The 19,214-nt window shown below is 40.6% G+C and overlaps 1 long non-coding RNA gene across 1 annotated transcript; it reads left to right on the top strand.

Annotated features, from left to right (window-relative positions):
* The first annotated feature begins 12,097 nt into the window (after positions 1 to 12,097).
* On the top strand, positions 12,098 to 17,196 carry LOC129654888 (uncharacterized). The gene is made up of 3 exons (XR_008715646.1): positions 12,098 to 12,299; positions 13,067 to 13,203; positions 15,834 to 17,196. It is a non-coding gene; the product is annotated as an uncharacterized LOC129654888 (long non-coding RNA).
* Positions 17,197 to 19,214: the final 2,018 nt, after the last annotated feature.

The raw sequence follows: 19,214 nt of genomic DNA, 5'->3' as shown, positions 1-19,214 counted from the left end.
TTTCATCATTAATACAAAACTAGAATTTTAAAAATTATTTTAATTTCCCAATTTCCAGATATTGTTACTAATAGGGTAGTGTCCTATCTACCTCTAAAGGTGACCAATAAAACTTTACTTGTTTGCACTCTCTCTCTACATAGATGCTAGACAGATGATAGACAAATAGACATATAGATGATATATAGGCTATATATCTATGGAGTGAAAATCGCTCTTTCATGTCACTTGCAACCCCATGGACTGTACAGTCCATGGAATTCTCCAGAATACTGGAGTGGGCAGCCATTCCCTTCTCCAGGGGATCTTTCCAACCCAGGGATCGAACCCAGGTCTCCCACATTGCAGGTGGATTCTTTACCACCTGAGCCACCAGGGAAGTCCATATATCTATAGGTGTGTGTATATATATATATATACACACACATATATAATATACACACACACACATAATCTTTCCTTTTTTAAACATTTGAGAAAGAGTAGCAGATTGTGATCCTTTATTCCTAAATACTTGAGTATATATTTCCTAAGAATAGGACATAATTACACTATAGTTATCAAAGTCAGGAAATTAATGTTGATATTGACAGCAGAACTTAAAGACATTGAACTAATCTGATCAGCTAATAAATGTAAGACTGATGAAGTCAAACACTGAGAATAAATCAGATGCCTTTCCTGGGTTATTTCATCTGTAACATGAAAACTAATGCATGTCTTATATATGCCACAAAAATTCTATGAACTTTAAGAAAATGTTAAAAACCACTTTGATAAATTAAAACATCACATAAGTTAAAGATCGATATAATCATTTTCTATCCATTTGTGTTTGTTATGTGTATGTAGTTGTTATTAAGTCTAATTATTGTAAGCACTGTTTTAAAGTGCCAGGATATCTTAATGAAAAATAAAAATCCTGTAGTCAAGTTTACCATTAGATTGAGAAGGGAATCTTAACATAGGCATAATGTAATCTGCAATTACAATGAGAAGCTCAGCAGCAAAACCCTGTGCCTGGCAAGAGACAGGAAGCTGGGTGCAAAGTATCTCCATCATGGGTTGTGTGGATAGAGCACTGTATCTTTGCCTCACGTGTTTATTGAGAGGAACTGGGCTTGATTCATAGCTAGTGCAATTTACTGCTAATTACCAATACTTTGCAGATTATCAGAGGTTAGGTGAGAAAAACAGCCATGTCAACTTAACAGCACTGGTACCAAGAATTCCCAAGAGATCAGGAACTTGGAAGCAAACGGGAGCAGAAATTTATAGGGGGAACTACAGAAGGCTGTTTTCCTTTCTTTTTTTAACCTAAATGTCCATTGACAGAGGAATGGATAAAGAAGATGTGGTACATATTATATATACAATGGAATATTACTCAGAAGGTTGTTTTTAAACTTGACTCTCAGGTTAATAGGAACATCAAAGGGATTATTTCAGAGTCTGCTTACTTGGTGTCTGTCTGTCTGTGTCTCTCTCCCCTCACTGTAAATGCCCCTGGTATTCCCTAAGAAACCAAAAAGCCTTTAGAAAATTACAAAAGTCTTAGCACAGAGGACAAAGGCTTCTTAGACTGGGTGGAAGAAATAATACAGAATGTATTAAACATGGGGGGACATTTATGAGAAGACAGAGGGGAATTTCAGCAAGCTTAAAGCTTGAAGGTAAAAGAGAAAGACCAGAAACTTTTCATCCTTGGTGCTCCCTTTCCCTCTGCCCTGAAAACCTTGCTACTCAGGATGAATACGGATCTGAGGGAAAAGCAGCATCTTCTGCCCTTAAAAATAATCAAGAGAACTCCCAGACCTGAAGTTGTGAGAAATCCTGATTTAAACATCAGGCAAGGAAAGAACTATAAGATGGTCACTCCTTCCTGAAGCTGATGGAGAAACCCAGCCAGATCTCACAAAGTAAATCAGGTTTTCTCATTTCTTCTTCCAGCTGAGGTTTTGTGAATTTGGAAGACAGGAGGAGAGGAGAAATGAACAGCTGGCTCTACAGATAATATCCAAAAAGAGGATTTGGTTCTCTAAACCATGGCTTGTGATACTAGAATGATAGGCTCCTGGCAAGAAGAAGGCATCTCTTAAAACCAGGATGAATGTGTTTGGCAAGAAGCTCTATGATCTGATAAAGAGGACTTCAAAGTGAAATTTAGGGAAGGGAGCAGGGAATGTGCTCAGACAAAATTGTGATGATCCAGAGAGATGGTGAAGGACAGGGAAGCCTGGCATGCTGCAGTCCATGGGGTAGCAAAGAGTCCTGTCCTGCATATCTTCCCCAGCCCCTCCAGATCCTATCTCTGCCCTTCTCCCTCTGCTCTGTGCCTGGGAATCTGACCATACAGGCTGAATCATTGGACTCCCATGCTTTCTATTTGTTTTGGACCCATGAAACCCACCTTATAGAAATTCTCTCAAGGCTCAAGTAACACCACCTTCTTCTGCCCTTCAGTCCTAGGACTGGAAATGGCTCCACACAGTTCCCACATCCAGGGTCCTCCGTGATCTTGCTTCAGTTTCTCCACATCATGCCCTCTCCTTTGTAATGTCTTGTTGTTTAGTCGCTAAGTTGTGTCTGATTCTTTGTGAACCCCTGGATTGCTGCACACCAGGCTTCCCTGTCCTTCACTATCTCCTAGAGTTTGCTCAAATTCATGTCCGTTGTGTCAGTGATGCCATCCAACCATCTCTCCTCTGTCGTCCCCTTCTTCCCCCCGCCCTCAGTCTTTCTCAGCATCAAGGTTTTTTCCAGTGAGGCAGCTTTTCGCATCAGGTGGCCAACTATTCGAGCTTCATTCTTTAGTAACTGCTTTTCACATTGCCCTGTCCAAGGATACCAGCTGTATCTTCCATAACTCTGAGAGATTGCTCTATCTGTGGAGGATGAGTGGTGCAAAGTAGAAACAGGGGATATATGGGAGGAAATGCCCAGTGATTTCTATAGACATGTGAAAGGGAAGAGACAGAGTTGTAACAGTTGCGGCAGGAGCAGTGGTAGCTGTGACTTCAGAAGACTGCCTGGCAATGAACATATTTGGATGATAAAGTGAACTGGACCTTCTCATTCATATTGTTCAGCACAACCCAGGCAGTGAGGCTTATGACTTCAAGGCAGGAGTTCTGAAAAATACTGGCGGATCCTAGGAGTTTAGAATAGCCCTGCCTCCCAGGAAGGTGCACACCTGTGTTTACATCTGCTTATGAACGTTATGGATGAGGAGAGAGAAGGGAGGTGCATGGAATCATCTACAAGAGCGATTCTCAGTTCGGAACAGTTACTCCCCAAGGAATGTTTGACAAGGTCTAGAGACATTTCTGATTATCCTGATGTTAAGGGTGGGTGTGCAAGGCGAAGGGGTTGTGCTTCAGGTATCTCGTGGGTTAAGGCCATGGATGTTGATAAACATTGTAATGCACAGGACAGTCCCCATGACACAGAATTATCCAAGCCTGAATGTCAGGAGTCCCAAGGTTGAAAAACTCTGGTCACAGCCTTCTGGCTAGATAAAAGCCAGGTACTGAATATCTACTACAATGGTGATAGTGAAGTCTCTAGAATTATCTAGACCTGGGTTTGAATCTCAGCTCCATATCTTATTAGCTTTGGACAGGTAACCTAACCTCTCTAAGCTTCCATTTCTTACATTTCAGTTCAGTTCAGTTGCTCAGTCGTGTCCAGCTCTTTGTGACTCTATGGAGTGCAGCACGCCAGGCTTCCCTGTCCATCACCAACTCCCAGAGCCTGCTTAAACTCATGTCCATTGAATTTGTGATACCATCCAACCATCTTATCTTCTGTCATTCCCTTCTCTCCCTGCCTCAATTTTTCTTTCCCAGCATCATGTTATTTTCCAATGAGTTGGTTCTTTGCATCAGGTGGTCAAAGTATTGGAGCTTCAGCCTCAGCATCAGTCCTTTCAATGAATATTCAGCACTTATTTCTTTTATCATTGACTAGTTTGATCTCCTTGTAGTCCAAGGGACTCTCAAGAGTCGTCTTCTCCAACACCATAGTTCAAAAGCATCAATTCTTCGGTGCTCAGCTTTCTTTATGGTCCAAATCTCACATCCATACATGACTACTGGAAAAACCATCGCTTTGACTAGATGGACTTTTGTTGGCAAAATAATGTCTCTGTTTTTTAACATGCTGACTAAGTTTGTTGTAGCTTTTCTTCCAAGGAACAAGCATCTCTTAATTTCATGACTGCAGTCACCATCTGCAGTTGATTTTGGAGCCCAAGAAAATAAAGTTTGTCACTGTTTCCATTGTTTTCCCATCTATTTGCCATGAAGTGATGGGACTGGATGCCATGATCTTCATTTTTTGAATGTTGAGTTTTAAGCCAGCTTTTTCACTCTCCTCTTTCACACTCATCAAGAGGCCCTTTAATTCCTCTTCACTTTCTGCCATAAGGGTGGTGTCATCTGTGTATCTGAGGTTATTGATATTTCTCCTGCAATCCTGATTCCAGCTTGCGCTTTATCCAGTCTGGCATTTCACATGATATACTCTGCCTAGAAGTTAAATAAGCAAGGTGACAATACACAGCCTTTTTGTACTCCTTTCCCAATTTGGAACCAGTTCGTTGTTCCACGTCTGGTTCTAACTGTTGCTTCTTGACCTGCATATAGATTTTTCAGGAGGCAGGTAAGGTGGTCTGGTATTCCTATATCTTGAAGAATTTTCCACAGTTTTTTGTGATCCACACAGCCCCATACCCAGAGCTGTTGTGAGGATTAAAAGAGGCAAGACAAGATACTTCTCTGGTGGTCTAGTGGTTGAGAATCTGCCTTCCAATGCAGGGGACATGCATTCGATCCCTGGTCTGGGAACTAGAAACCCATATGCTTGGGGGCAACTAAGCCCATGTACCACAACTAGAGAGGCCTGCATGAAGCAAGGAAGACCCAGCACTGCCAATGTCAGCCAAGAAAAAAAAAAAAAAAAAGGAAGGACATGTCAGGTGTTTAGCACAGTGCTAGACATATAGTTCAAGTTCCCAACAAATGTTAACTCTCATTATGGAAATTCTTATCTTCCCAGCACAAATTAAACTCCATTAAAACTAATTTATGAGGCAAGAGGGAAGTTTCAGCAGAGCACATAGGTTTCATGATTAGGTGGTGATGTGGGTGTATTCACTTTGTGAAAATTTATTGAGCTATTAATGCTTAAACCAAAGAACTTTTCTCTACCTATGTTATAATCCAGTGAAATTTTCCTAAAATGCTTCTTGAAAATCTCATCCTGCCTTCCCTTGAAAGAATATATGACATCTAATAAATTCTTGATTTCCCTTGCTAATGAGTCAATCTCTCAGAAGGGGGAAAATGCCATGAAGTAACAGTTACTTTCTGCTTTTTACTGACCCAGACCGCCAAACTGGAAGTAAGAAAGTGGAACTGACAGCCACCTGGCCCACCGGGGACCATCACGTGATGATATAGGAAGGAAATGTTTGTCCAAGTTCTGACATAGACCCTACATTTTAAGAAAACCTAATTCAAAAAGTTTGAAGAAAGAATAGCTGTGACATAGCCTGAATTCAGAAAGGAAGGTGGCTTAAGCACTAACTCATTGGTTATAAATTACGGTTAGCAGGATGGGGGTTTGACACCTAAGGAAACAGGTCAGTGGTCATGGAATGTGCTCCCTGATCAGTTCAGGTCTTTAAAAGACTGGGACAGGGTGAATCAGGAATACCCAGCCCCAGGGCAAACACAGAGAATGACACAAATGGATATGATGTGTGTGTGTGTACACTGAAGGACAGAATTAGTGGAGGCTTGAAAAAGATACTAATGACAATTGAAAAGGCATTTTAGGTACGGAAGTCAGAAGATGAATAAGGAAGCATATATTCATGGCTCAATTTTAGTGTTAACAGAAGTACAAAGAAGGCAGAACCATTCATTTCATATTTTTCTTTAATTTTTTCTATCAAGAAAAATCATCTTCAAGTGATAATGGCCAGCATGATGTTGGCTAAGAAAGGATTTGGGCACCAACTGGTTGAATGACTCTCACTGTAAATGAACCAAATCTGCTGGCTAGATGAAAGCTGTACCAATGTACCTAGGAAACCTCACATAAAACCTGAGGTGAACAGGGTGTGCGGACCTGTGCTGAAAGACTTAAGGACGAACGATGAGCTTACTTTCAAAAGTGGAAACATAGTTTAGAAATTAACTCCCTGTGGGCTTGATGTTGATCCCTGGCAAAATACTAGGCTGCTTTAATTAACGGACAGTTTGTGAATACTTGGGGAACGAAGGAGTAAAAATCTCTGGACTCAACATGGCTTTTCAAGGTAAGGCCTTATACTAATAATCATCAACATTTACCGAGTACCCACCATGTGCTTGTCATTCATTCATGCTTCAAACAGTCCTATAATGGACATGCTACCATTATCTCCATTTCCAGTTGAAGAAACAGAGGCACAGAGGGGTCAATTATCTTGCAGGAGGTCACATAGCTAATTTGTGACAGAGCTGGAGCTCAACAAGACAGACCAGCACTGGAACCTCTTCTTTCTTTATTACGTATTTACAAAGCTATTTAATAATGTGTATCAATATATTGTTCAGGACCAAATGAGGACACAGAGTCCACCTTGTACTACACTGAGGCAGACTAGCACTTGGTTAAGTACGCAGCCAGAGAAGCTTGATTGAAACATCCCTGCCAGCCCAGAAGTTCCTGGGACAATATGTTAGTTTGTATCGTTAACTATGTACTAACTATTTACCGACTTCCCTGATAACTCAGTCGGTAAAGAATCTGCCTGCAGTGCAGGAGACCTGGCTTCGATCCCTGGGTCAGGAAGATCCTCTGCAGGAGGAAAGGGCAACCCACTTCAGTATTCTTGCCTGGAAAATCCTATGGGCTGAGGAGCCTGGCAGACTACAGCCCATGGGGTCACAAGAGTCGGACAGGACTTAGTGACTAAACCACCATTAACTACTGGTGACATTTGAGTACTTTGACCTTTAAAAATGGTAGTTTCATACCTTCAGCCTATTAAGTGCATCTCTCTTGTTCAATAGTTTTGTCAAAAAAACAAAACAAAAAAACAACAACTTACATGGACATGGATAGTGCTCGTTGAACCACTTTCAGATGATCCACAGCTGGGATTGCTAACTAGTGAGACAGGTGATAGAAACGTGATGATTCAGGAATATCTCTACAGTTTGGAGGGTAGTGGCCTAAAACTATAATAAAGTGAATTTTAACAGAAACAAGTGTGAAACTCTGGATTTAATTTCAAATACTCAATTTACGCAAGTGAAGGATGAGAGAGCCCTGACTCAAAGCTCCTGTGAAAACATTGAAGTTTGGGGAATCCATCAGCTTACTCAGTCCCCAGATGGTGAAACAGCTGGGAGCTGAAGCAGTCCCGAGCTGTACAAATAAGCCTGCTTCGTCCTCAGGCTCTGTCTGAGGGACCAAAGTGCCAGGGTGGGCAGAGCTCTGAGCACACCCTCCTCCAGCAGTAAGGTGTTCAAAGAAGAGTGGTTGCTGTACACGAAACAGTTGAGAGAACCTAGAATTTTTAGCCTGAGGAGGCTTGGGGAAATCTGATAACACCTTCTAATATTTAAGGGGCTGCTCCTCCTACAATCAAGAAACCTTTTCTGAGCACCTGCCATGTGAGAGGAATTGTATTGTGTCCTCTGAGAGACTGAGGAATGAGAAAGGATGCTCTCCGACCTCAAGAGATCTGTGAATAGACAGGGGTTGTCTGCCGCAGAGGCAACTCATCTAGGAGACAGGAAACAGTTTCTGTGCTAGAGATACACTTACACCAGAATAACTGAGTGGGTTTTTTTTGTGTGTGTGTGTGCAGATATTCGTAGTAAAAAGTTTCAAATATCAAAAAGAAAGGAGGAGTTTATTTGTAAGAGAAGGTAGAAGACAATGGGAAACAGGATTCATTTAATTTTAAGGAAAATATTTTTAAGTAAGAGTCTTATAAGAATGAGTAGATGGCTAGGGGAGAGAGTGAGCCTTGTAGGCATGCAAGAGGCCCATGTGTCAGGATGTTCCTGCCCTGGGCGGCTGGGGTGAGCAAACCTCCAAGAGAGCTTCCAAATTATGTCTCTGACTCTCTAAAAAATACACAGGTTGAGAACAGAAATGGAAGGAAAACATAAGCCAAACCTTTCATGTGTTATCCCTTGGGTGTTAGCCATCATTAAGCCTAACATGAATTTGGTGCTCAAGTGATGTTTGGTAATGAAATTCAAGTTTCTTCTACTTCCTATAGTTATAAAGCAGGCTCTGGTTTTAAAAGCACACAATTTTATTTTTTTAAGATTTTTTTGAGGTGGGCGATTTTTAAAGTCTCTGTTAAATTTATTACAATATTGTTTCCGTTGTTTATGTTCTGTTTTTTTTTTTTTTTTTTTTTTCTCCTGGTCATGAGGCATGCTGGATTTAGTTACTGACCAGGGATTGAACCCATGTGCCCTAGATTGGAAGGCAAAGTCTTAACCACTGGAGAGCCAGGCAAGTTCCAAGAGCACCCAAATTTATAGAACAGTTCAATCAGATTTCCAGAGCCAGAAACAGCCTTTTAGCCGATCAGCTGCAGCACCTGTTCTACAGATGAGAGCAGCAGAGCGGAGAGGGGCTCACTGCCTTGCCTGAGGTTACAGAGGCTTGCTGGTGGACGTACAACTAAATTCCTGCTCTCTCCAGTCCAGGCCTCTTTCCATTAAATTCTCTGCTGCCTTATTCAGCTTCATGAAACCAAAAGAGACACATGAAAATAAACTTCCTTTCACTGTATTTACTACCAGATTCATTGGATAGTGATTTCCTGAAACGCAATTATCTGTGGTCTTCCTTGGAAGCATCCCACTTTTCAGTCTGTCTTTTCCAAGAGTACCCACACATGTGCACACAGATTCCAGCGAGAAGGTCTACCTTTGCATAAGCGAAGGAAGAAGCCACCCTTGCAATGTGACTTGCAAAGGGTTGAGGTGTTCTGCGGAGGCTGTCACCCTTCTCCCCCATTCTTGGAAAATCACTTCCTTCAGCTGCCTCAGGGCCCAGTGCTGCTATTGTAGCCATCCCTCAGCTTCCCCTAGACTCCCAGGAGACGCCTAGGGGGCGTTCCAGGTGGAAACCTTCATAACCTCAATCGAATGAGGGGCCATCAGCCTCCCTGCTTTGTGCCGGCAGGTGTGCCACAGGAGCGGCGCACGCGGCAGGGGGCTGTATTTCAGGGCGCAGAAAGGGTGCAGCAGCAGGGTCAGCAAAGCCAATTTCAGCAACCTAATAATTTTCCCCTGCAGTTAACTCATAATTGTCTTCAGCTGTTTCCATGAAGCAACAGTTAGAACTGGACATGGAATAACAGACTGATTCCAAATTGGGAAAGGAGTACAAAAGGGCTGTATGTTATCACCCTGCTTATTCAACTTCTATGCAGAGTACATCATGTGAAACGCTGGGCTGGATGAAGCACAAGCTGGAATCAAGATTGCTGGGAGAAATATCAATAACCTCAGATATGCAGATGACACCACCCTGATGGCAGAAAGCAAAGACCTGAAGAGCCTCTTGAGGAAAGTGAAAGAGGAGAGTGAAAATGCTGGCTTAAAACTCAACATTCAGAAAACTAAGATCATGGCATCTGGTCCCATCACTTCATAGCAAACAGATGGGAAAACAGTGGAAACAGCAACAGACTTTGTTTTCCTGGGCTCCAAAATCATAGCAGGTGGTGACTGCAGCCATGAAGTTAAAAGACTTGTGCTCCTTGGAAGAAAAGCTATGACAAACCTAGACAGCATGTTAAAAAGCAGAGACATTACTTTGCCGACAAAGGTCTGTCTAGTCAAAGTTATGGTTTTTCCAGTAGTCATGTATGGATGTGAGGGGTGGATCATAAAGAAGACTGAGCACCGAAGAATTTATATTTTTGAACTGTAGCATTGGAGAAGACTCTTGAGAGTCCCTTGGACTGCAAGGAGATCCAACCAGTCCATCCTAAAGGAGATCAGTCCTGAGCGTTCATTGGAAGGACTGATACTGAAGCTGAAACTCCAATACTTTGGCCACCTGATTCAAAGAGCTGACTCACTCAGACCCCGATATGAGAAAGATTGAAGGCAGGAGGAGAAGGTGACAACAGAGAACGAGATGGTTGGATGGCATCACTGACTCAATGGACATGAGTTTGGGTAAACTCCGTGAGTTGGTGATGGACAGGCAGGCCTGGAGTGCTGAGGTTCATGGGGTCACAAAGAGTCGGACATGACTGAGCGACTGAACTGAACTGAGTTGACAATTTATTTTATCCAATCTGTTAGCATTTTCGTCTGAAAATGCTAGGGCGTGACAAGGACCTATTTTCTCATAAGACTGTTGCCAGGGTGCCAAGTGCTTTAATTGATTCTTAAAATAGGTCTGCATCTCACAACTGAGAAGCTAATATTTTCCTGTTTCTATTTTGGGTCCAGTTTCAAGCTCTTGTTGGAGCAGCGTGGTGATACATGGTGAGTTTTGTACACCTTCCTCTCCCATGAAAACTCTCGTTTGCTAGGTTTGTGGAATTATGGGTTAATTGTTTTAAAAATCTTTTCAAAAGTGTTCTTTAATACCGACATAAAATTCTTTGAAACTTAAGCATGTTTTAAAAGGTTACAAACTCTTTTTCAGAGGTTAAAAACAATATTGTGGAGAATTTCCAGCATAGAGACATGGGAAAAACGAGTCAAAAAAAAATGCCAATTAGACAAACAATTTAAACCTATAAGGAGATGGCCAGAGAGCTAACTTTTGTGAATAATCAAGTATAAAAGTTATATCGATAGGACTCCTCTGGTGGTCCAGTGGTTGAGAATCCACCTGCCAACACAGGAGACACAGGTTCGATCCCTCATCCAGGAAGATCCCATATGCCATGGGCAGCTAAGCCTGTGGGCCACAACTACTGAGCCCACGTTCTAGAACCCGCCAGCTGCAACTACTGAAGCCTGAATGCCTATAGCCTGAGCCTTGCAACAAGAAAAGCCACTGCAATGGAAAGCCTGTGCACCGCAACTGGCGAGTAGCTGCCACTCACCACAACTAGAGAAAGCTCACGTACAGCAGCAAAGACCTGGCACGGCCAAAAAGAAGTTATGTAGATAAGTCTAACACATAATTAATTAAATACTGCATTTTTTTCATCCAGATGTTCTAGTGTCCTACAGATGAAGGCTCAAAAAAACCCCGCAAAAGACGGGGGCATTTCAAAGCCAATTGCTTTTGTCAACACAGTGTTGTACCTGAACAAAGCATTAATATCCCATCTTAGCTATCATCTCACCTGGTTTGTGCCCCATGTCTGCAGGGCTATGAGTGACTAGGGTTAATCTGATGAAATGATCTCTGTTAAGGTGATTGTGACTGGTAATGCCTCATGATTCTTCTAAGATATCCTGTTTCCCACCCCACCCCACCCCGCCATGGTGTTTCATGTTTGAATCTAAAGGAATTGTCAATATCAAATCCTTGGAAATTCACATAAGTAGAGGCTGTCTAAAGAGCAACTTGCATGTCATGGGCTGGGCAGCCCCTCCCCAGTTCCCCCCCACCTCAAGGAGTTCCTTTGCAAAATTAGTGATGAGGATTACTCTCAATGAGAGTCTATTGAGACTCTGATGGCTTTGGAGTCTGTGCTAGGCTGAAAAATAGCCCAGCCTGGGTAAAAGATACCCATATCCAATTCCTAGAACCCGTGAATGTTACTTTAAATGGCAAGAGACATGATTAGGTACCTTGATTAAGTTAAGGAGCTTTGTGTGTGTGCATACTCAGTTGTATCTGACTCTTTGTGACCTCATGGACTCTGTAGTCTGTTAGGCTCCTCTGTCCATGGGATTTTCCAGACAAGAATACTGGAGTGAAAAAAAAAAAGAAAGAAATACTTGAGTGGGTTGCCATTTCATTCTTTACAAAATGGTGTTGAACCTTCGTCTCCTGCATTGGCAGACAGATTCTTTACCAGCTGAGCCACTGGGGAAGCCCCAAGGAGCTTATCCTGGTGTATTCAGATAGGGCTTAAATGCAATCACTGGTATCCCTTTAAGAGCAAGGTAGAGGGAGTTTTGAGAGACACACAGGGAAGGTGACATGAAGATGAAGCAGGGAGAAATGTGGCCACCAGCTGAGGAACGCTGACAGCCCCCAGAAGCTGAAAAGCAAGGAATGGACTCCCCGCTAGAGACTTGGGAAAGAGGGCAGCCTGCTGACACCTTGACCTCAAACTTTTGGTCTCCAGAACTGTGAGAGAACACATTTTTATTGTTTAAGCGACCAGGGTGGTGGTAATTTGGTACTGTAGCCCCAAGAGACAAATAGAGTCTATTGGTCTTGGGTTCTGGCTTCAACTGTTACTTCTGAGTGGTCTCAGACATAGTTCGTTCTGAATCTGTGTTTCTTCATTTATAAAAATGATAACATAGGTGTAAGGTGTCTAGTGCACAGTGTTTGTCACCCAGTAATACTTCCTGAAATGTTGGTTTTGTGGGGAAAAAAACAACTTGGTGGTTGAAGTTGCCATCAGTATATCCACAGAGTGAGGTTCTCTTCTCAGAGATACTCTGTAAGTATGTGTGTTGGTGGGTGGGAGGGGGAATGGGTACATAAGTGGGTGATGGGCTAAGGAAGGAGATGATAAAGGTGAAACAGAGAATTAGTAGGTAAGAAATAGGGTCTGAGGTCAGTGAAGGGATTATCAGGGTTTTGCACGATTATAGAGCAGATGGACAAAGGCCCTTAGAATTTAATGGGAAAATTCCCTGGTTCCTTCTTGAAAGGCTTAGCTTTTTATACCCACATCCATATTTTAAACCTCATCACCGAAATCTAAGTACACTCTTCATTTGTAGCTTGTCATCTGAGGGAAAATTACAGAATGGGTCACGGCAGCGGGAAGATTATGGGTTGCATCTGATGAATGGCTATTTATATGTACTGAGCCGGCTCAGGGGTATTCTCCTGGTATAATTTCATAGCAGAGTTAACATCATCACATAAAATATGACAACAGGTTTTACACTGCCGATCTGAAATGAAATTGCAGCCTTCCATAATGAGCAAGTGAGGCTCAGAGGCAGAATGGATGGAGCTTCACCAATACCTGTCACCTGCAGTCACAGACCCTTTGAAACAGGACAAATGGCAGAGGTGAGTGGACAGGCCTGTTTCTCACGTGGCGCTCTGCAGCCCGCTTTGGGAAGAGCAGTTTCCCACCTCTACATTACAGAGACCACTCCCTCCATCCCATAGACATATTTCCTAAAGCACTGGGTGTAAATCATAATCACGTTTCTCCCATCGACTCACAGCATCATTTCAGACATGATGCACCTTTACTTGTATTGATCTTCCATTGGCAAGGACTCTGAACTCTTCCTCACTGTGTGACCTCAGCTCGGCAGTTAATGATTTATGAAAGAAATCTAAATGCCCCAGAGGTGGTCCATACTTGAAGGAACTACCAGAGTAAATATTTCAGATGGACCCTTTTTGAAATTAAAATAATCGCAGCAGTGTTCATCTCTTTGGTCTGGTTGTGTGGGATTTTGTTTCCTCTAATTGTGAGAGGGGGTATTTGAATGTCATCTGAGGAGCACACCTGTACTTTTCAAGTTTATTTTTCTTGGTGAATGAGTCAGTAGCACTCTATGTGAAATCAGAACTTATTCTGTTTACAACCTATACCTACTTGAATTTTCATGGCATAAACCCTGTTGCTTCCAGGAACTCTAACCTGGAATTTTGAACACATTTGAGAGACAGATACATGTACTAGGGTATTCGGTAATGAGGTTATTACTCAGTTCTTTTACATCCATTTGTCTTATTCTCTTACAGCTAGTCAATACCACCCATTTTCCCCCACTGGTCATTTTAGACATGAAGAACGTTTATTGTTTTTGCTTAACATATTTGAATGTAAATGTTTATTCCCACCATTCCACCCTCTAATAAAAGGCCAGCTGGAACTACACACTGGGAGGGTTAAGCAACCACAGGATTAACTGAAACTCTGCCGCTATTGCTCTGGTCAAGATGGTGCTTAGACCCCGGCTGTTCCCAGTCACAACATCTGCTCAGTGGTTTCAAATTACTTGTGGACACCAACCATGATTGACAAGAGAAAATTTTAAATGTTCTAATCAAAGACCTCTTCTTACTCCTATTAATATCACAAGTTGTAGCCTTCTTTCCCCTTGCCCACTACAGGCCAGCAGATATAGAAAGTCCCAGAACAGGTGAAATTGATTAGAATGCAAGGTGATTTTGGAATGAAAACTAGATCATGGCAATTTCAGAAGTTACATGTTCATGTTATGCAGTTAAACTTCCCTTTCAAAAGGTTGAATTATTCTACTGTTAGAGATTATAGTACACAGTAGAAATTCCATAATTTTCTTTAATTTTAAAAGTTTTATAGAGTAAAATTCACATTTTGGTGTACACGTCAATGTATTTTTACACGTGTAAGTTCTTATAACCAGCATTACACCCAGGAAATAGAACAATTTGAATATCTTAAAGAATTCTTCCTGTTACCTCTTTTTAGTAAGACCTTCTCCCCTCTCATAACCCCTAGAAACCTCTGATCTGTACTCTGTTCCAACACAGTTGCCTTTTCCAGAATGTCATAAAAATGGAATCATATAGTGTGTTACCTTTTGATACTGAGACCTTTCTCTTAGCATAGTGCATTTGAATTCATCTATGTTATTCATTTTTATTGCTGAGCAGTATTCCATTGTGTGGATAGATCAGTTTATCCATTCAACCACTGAAGCTAATTTGGTTGCTTCTAGTTTCTGAAGATTGTGAATAATTTTGTGTGACCATAACTTATTTAATTTTTATAAGCACACTAGAGAAAAAAACATCGCCCCCATTCTACAGATGTGGAAACCAAGGCACAAAGACACTGGGGCAGACCCTAAGATACCTATGATTTAATCTGTGATACACAGACATTTTTTTCATCTGTCAGTAGATTGATTGCTGTTGTACTATAGTACAGAATAAAAGAGAAAATGGACATTTTTGGCCTTACAGGCACAGAATCAGATTAATCATAATTCTTTTTTTTTGAACCGTTCTCACTTTTGGTCCATGCATAGCCTTCTTTATTTATATAAATGTATGCTGGTGTATATTTCTTGACCCATTTTCCTTGAATAACATAATTAAAACAGAAGTTCCATACAAACATGAAAAACTAAAATATCGGCAATAGTTTCCATCCACTTTCTACTCCTCTTGTATCCGGTTATTTTGCCACTTACACTTACTATCCTGTTTCCTGTGTATATCATTCCCTTGTTGTTTTTTACAATAACATGTAGTTTTATTATGTGTGTTGTGTGTGTGCTTAGTCGCTCAATTGTGTCCGACTCTTTGCGACCCCATGGACTGTAGCCCACCAGGCTCCTCTATCCATGGGAATTCTCCAGGCTAGAATACTGGAGTGTGTTGCCATGTCCTCCTCCAGGGGGTCTTCCCAACCCAGGGATTGAACCCAGATCTCCCACACTGTGGGCAGATTCTTTACTGTCTGAGCCACCAGGGAAGCTCAAGAATACTGGGGTGGGTAGCTGATCCATTCTCCAGGGGAACTTACCCACCCAGGAATTGAACCAGGGTCTCCTGCATTGCAGGCCAATTCTTTACCAGCTGAGCTATCTATATGTTCCTAAAAGATGTTTTATGTTTTCATTTTTGTTTTAACTAATTTTTATAGAAAGGATATTATCCTGAATGCAATCTCATTATTTTCCCCCGTTCAGCATTATATTGCTGAGGCATCTATAGTAGAATGTGAGTACCTTTGACCAAGAGCCTAGCTCCTATGCCTGTCATCCATCACTGAGATCCACCAAGACCATGCTTTCTGCTGCTCCCTGGGACAATTCTCAGTGACTACTTGTGTGAGGGACACCATGGTAGCCCCATTCCTGAGAGACACATGGCTCCTCTGACAGTTGACTTCGTGGGAGGACTCCTAGGTGACCTGGACAAATCTCCGAGAGCTAACAGCAATTAGGTGATGACAATCCAATCTTCCTTTCTTCTTCCTTTTTCACTTGATGGGATTTGCATTATGGTCTGAGGGCTCTCCCAGCCTTCCCAGTCTTCCTTTCCATTTTCTCTCAAAAGCATTTCCCCTAAGAAACTCTTTCCACGTTGGAACTGACCTAGACATCTTCTCAGAGAACTCAGTCAAAAATAACATTCACACTGTTGCATATAATTGAAATGTATTGTTTTGACTATTCAATTATGAGTATAATATCCAGTGATGAGTGTAGATAAATACATTGTCATATATTCATGACTGCATGTACCCATTGTTTCTAGATTTTACCATTATGAAGAAGATTGCTATTAACATTCCTGTATATGTTCAATAATTTGCCTTGGATATTTATCCAGAAATGAAATGATTGGATCATAGAGTAGATGTGAGACTAACATTTAAGGTAATGTTGAATTACTCTGTAAAGAGTTTGCATACATTTACAGTCCTATCAGCAAACTACAGAAGATCTTGTGGATTCATATCCTCCAATACTTAGTACAGTTGGGATTCTTAATTTTTGCCAATTAAATGTGTATAAAACATATCCCTTTGTGAACTTTATTAGCAAATCCCTCAGGCTGAACATCTTTTTATGTTTATTTCCTCTTCTGTGAACTGCCTATTTATGTCTTTGCCATTTTTTTGCAGAGGGTGGGGAGGGGGAGAATGTTTATTCTTTTTCAACTGAATTGTAGAAATTCCTTATTCGCTCCTGATATTAATTAATGTCTCATTACATACATTGAAAACTTCTCTTCCCAATCCATTTCTAGGTTGCCTTTCATGTTCTTTAAGGTGTCTGTTGATGAACAGAAGTTCTTAATTTTAATATAAAATGATATTATTTTAAAATTGTATGATTAGCATTTTGGTTAAAAATTTCTCCCTATCTCAAGATTAGAAAGATATTCACCTATATTTTTTCCTACATTGTGAATGCCTGATTATAATACTTCAAATGCTAAGTTACCACCTCCATGTTACATGTACACTCACACAGACCTGACAATATTTATATGAAAGAATTTTTAATTTACAAAGATTAAATAAAAACCGAGAATTATAAACAATATATTGATAATAACTGTCTCTGTGTTCTAAGGCCACGTGAGCAAAAATTTCCTTTGCCAGCCAACATCCCCTTATTTTTAAAAATTTAAAATACATTTATATATTTTTTAAAGGTTATTTTTCATTTATGGTTATTCAAAGATATTGGCTCTACTCCCTTTGTTGTACAATGCATCCTCAAGTCTACCTTATACCCAATAGTTTGTACCTCCCACTCCCCCAGTCTTGTATCGCCCCTCTGCCCCTCCCCACCAGCAACCACTAGTTCTGTGGTTCTCTGCTTCTCTTTGGTTGTATTCAGTAGTTATGTTTTCTAGATTCCATATATAAGTGATATCACACAGTATGTGTCTCTCTGTCTAACTTATTTCACTTAGCATAATACCTTCCAAGTCCATCCATGTTGTTGCAAATGGCAAACTTTCTTTTTAATGGCTGCATAGTATTCCATTGCATGCACGCACACACACGCACACCACATCTTCTTTATCCTACTGATGTATACTTGGGTTGCTTCTATATCTTGGCTATTGTAAATAAAGCTGCTATGAACATTTGGGTGCACATATTTTTTCAAATTACTGTTTTCGTCTTTTCAGATATATACCAAGGGATAGAGTTGCTGGATCAGATGGCAGCTCTATTTTTAGTTTTTTGAAAAACCTCCATAATCTTTTCCACAGTGGTTGCTCCAATTTACCTTTCCACCAATAGTGTTCAAGAGCTCCCTTTTTGCCACATCCTTGCCAACATTTGTTATTTGTGGTCTTTTTGATGATAGCCATTCTGACAGGTATGAAGTGACATCACATTATAGTTTCGATTTGTATTTTCTTAATGACTAGTGATGTTGAGCATCTTTTTATGTGTCTGTTCAACATCTGCATTTTCTCTTTGGAAAAATGTCTATTTGTTTCTTTCACCCATTTTTCAATAATAGTTTTTTTTTATGTTGAGTTGTATGAGCTTTTTATATATGTTGGATATTAATCCCTTATCAGTCATATCATTTGCAAATATGTTTTTCCAATCAGTTGGTTGTCTTTTCATTTTGTCAATGGTTTCCTTTGCTGTGCAAAAGCTTTTAAATTTAATTAGGTCCCATTTGTTTATTATTGTTTTTATTTCCTTTAGGAGACAAAGCTAAAAAAATATCATTGTGATTTATTTCAAAGAGTGTTTTACCTATGTTTTCCTCTAGGAGTTTTATGGTATACGGTTTTACATTTAGGTCTTTAATCCATTTCGAATTTGTTTTTGTATATGGTGTTAGAAAATGTTCTGATTTCACTCTTTTATGTATAGCTGTCTAGTTTTCCCAGCACTGCTTATTGAGGAGACTGTCTTTTCTCCATTGTATATTTTTGCTTTTTTTGTTGTAGGAGCCTGGTAGGCTACAGTCTATGGTATCACAAGGAGTCGGATAGGACTGAGTGACTTCACTTTCACTTTCCACTGACCATAAGTGCGTGAATTTATTTCTGGGATTTCTAGTCTATTCCACTGATCTTTATGTTTGTTTTTGTGCCAGTACCATACTATTTTGATTACTGTAGTCATATAGATACTCACCTATATTTTATCCTAAAAAAAAAAGTTTGCTTTTGTCATTTAAGCCTTTGAGTTATTTGGAGTTATTTTAAGAACTAATTTCACATTTTTTCTCCCATATGGGTGTACCCCAGATTAATTTATTAAATAGCCTTTTTTCCCCTTCCATGCCAGCTATCTCAGATATAAAATCCAGTCTATTCAAGGCTCTATTCTATTCCATTGGACAGTTTGTCTACACTAGAAATATAGTATCTTAATACAGCTTCTTGTAAGTCCTGATACCTGGTAATGAAGTCTCTCTTCCATATTCTTTTAAACATCTTGGCTAATCTTGATCCCTTTCTTCTTCCGCATAACTTTTTTGTAATTTTATTTACTTACATGTTTTTGGCTGTGCTGGACCTCCATTGTCGTGCAGCTTTTCTGCAGTTGCAGTGAGTGAGTGGGGTTACTCTTCTCGGCA

Source organism: Bubalus kerabau, chromosome 6 (genome assembly GCF_029407905.1).
Source record: "Bubalus kerabau isolate K-KA32 ecotype Philippines breed swamp buffalo chromosome 6, PCC_UOA_SB_1v2, whole genome shotgun sequence".
NCBI lineage: Eukaryota > Metazoa > Chordata > Mammalia > Artiodactyla > Bovidae > Bubalus > Bubalus kerabau.
This window is presented reverse-complemented; position numbering and strand designations above follow the sequence as displayed.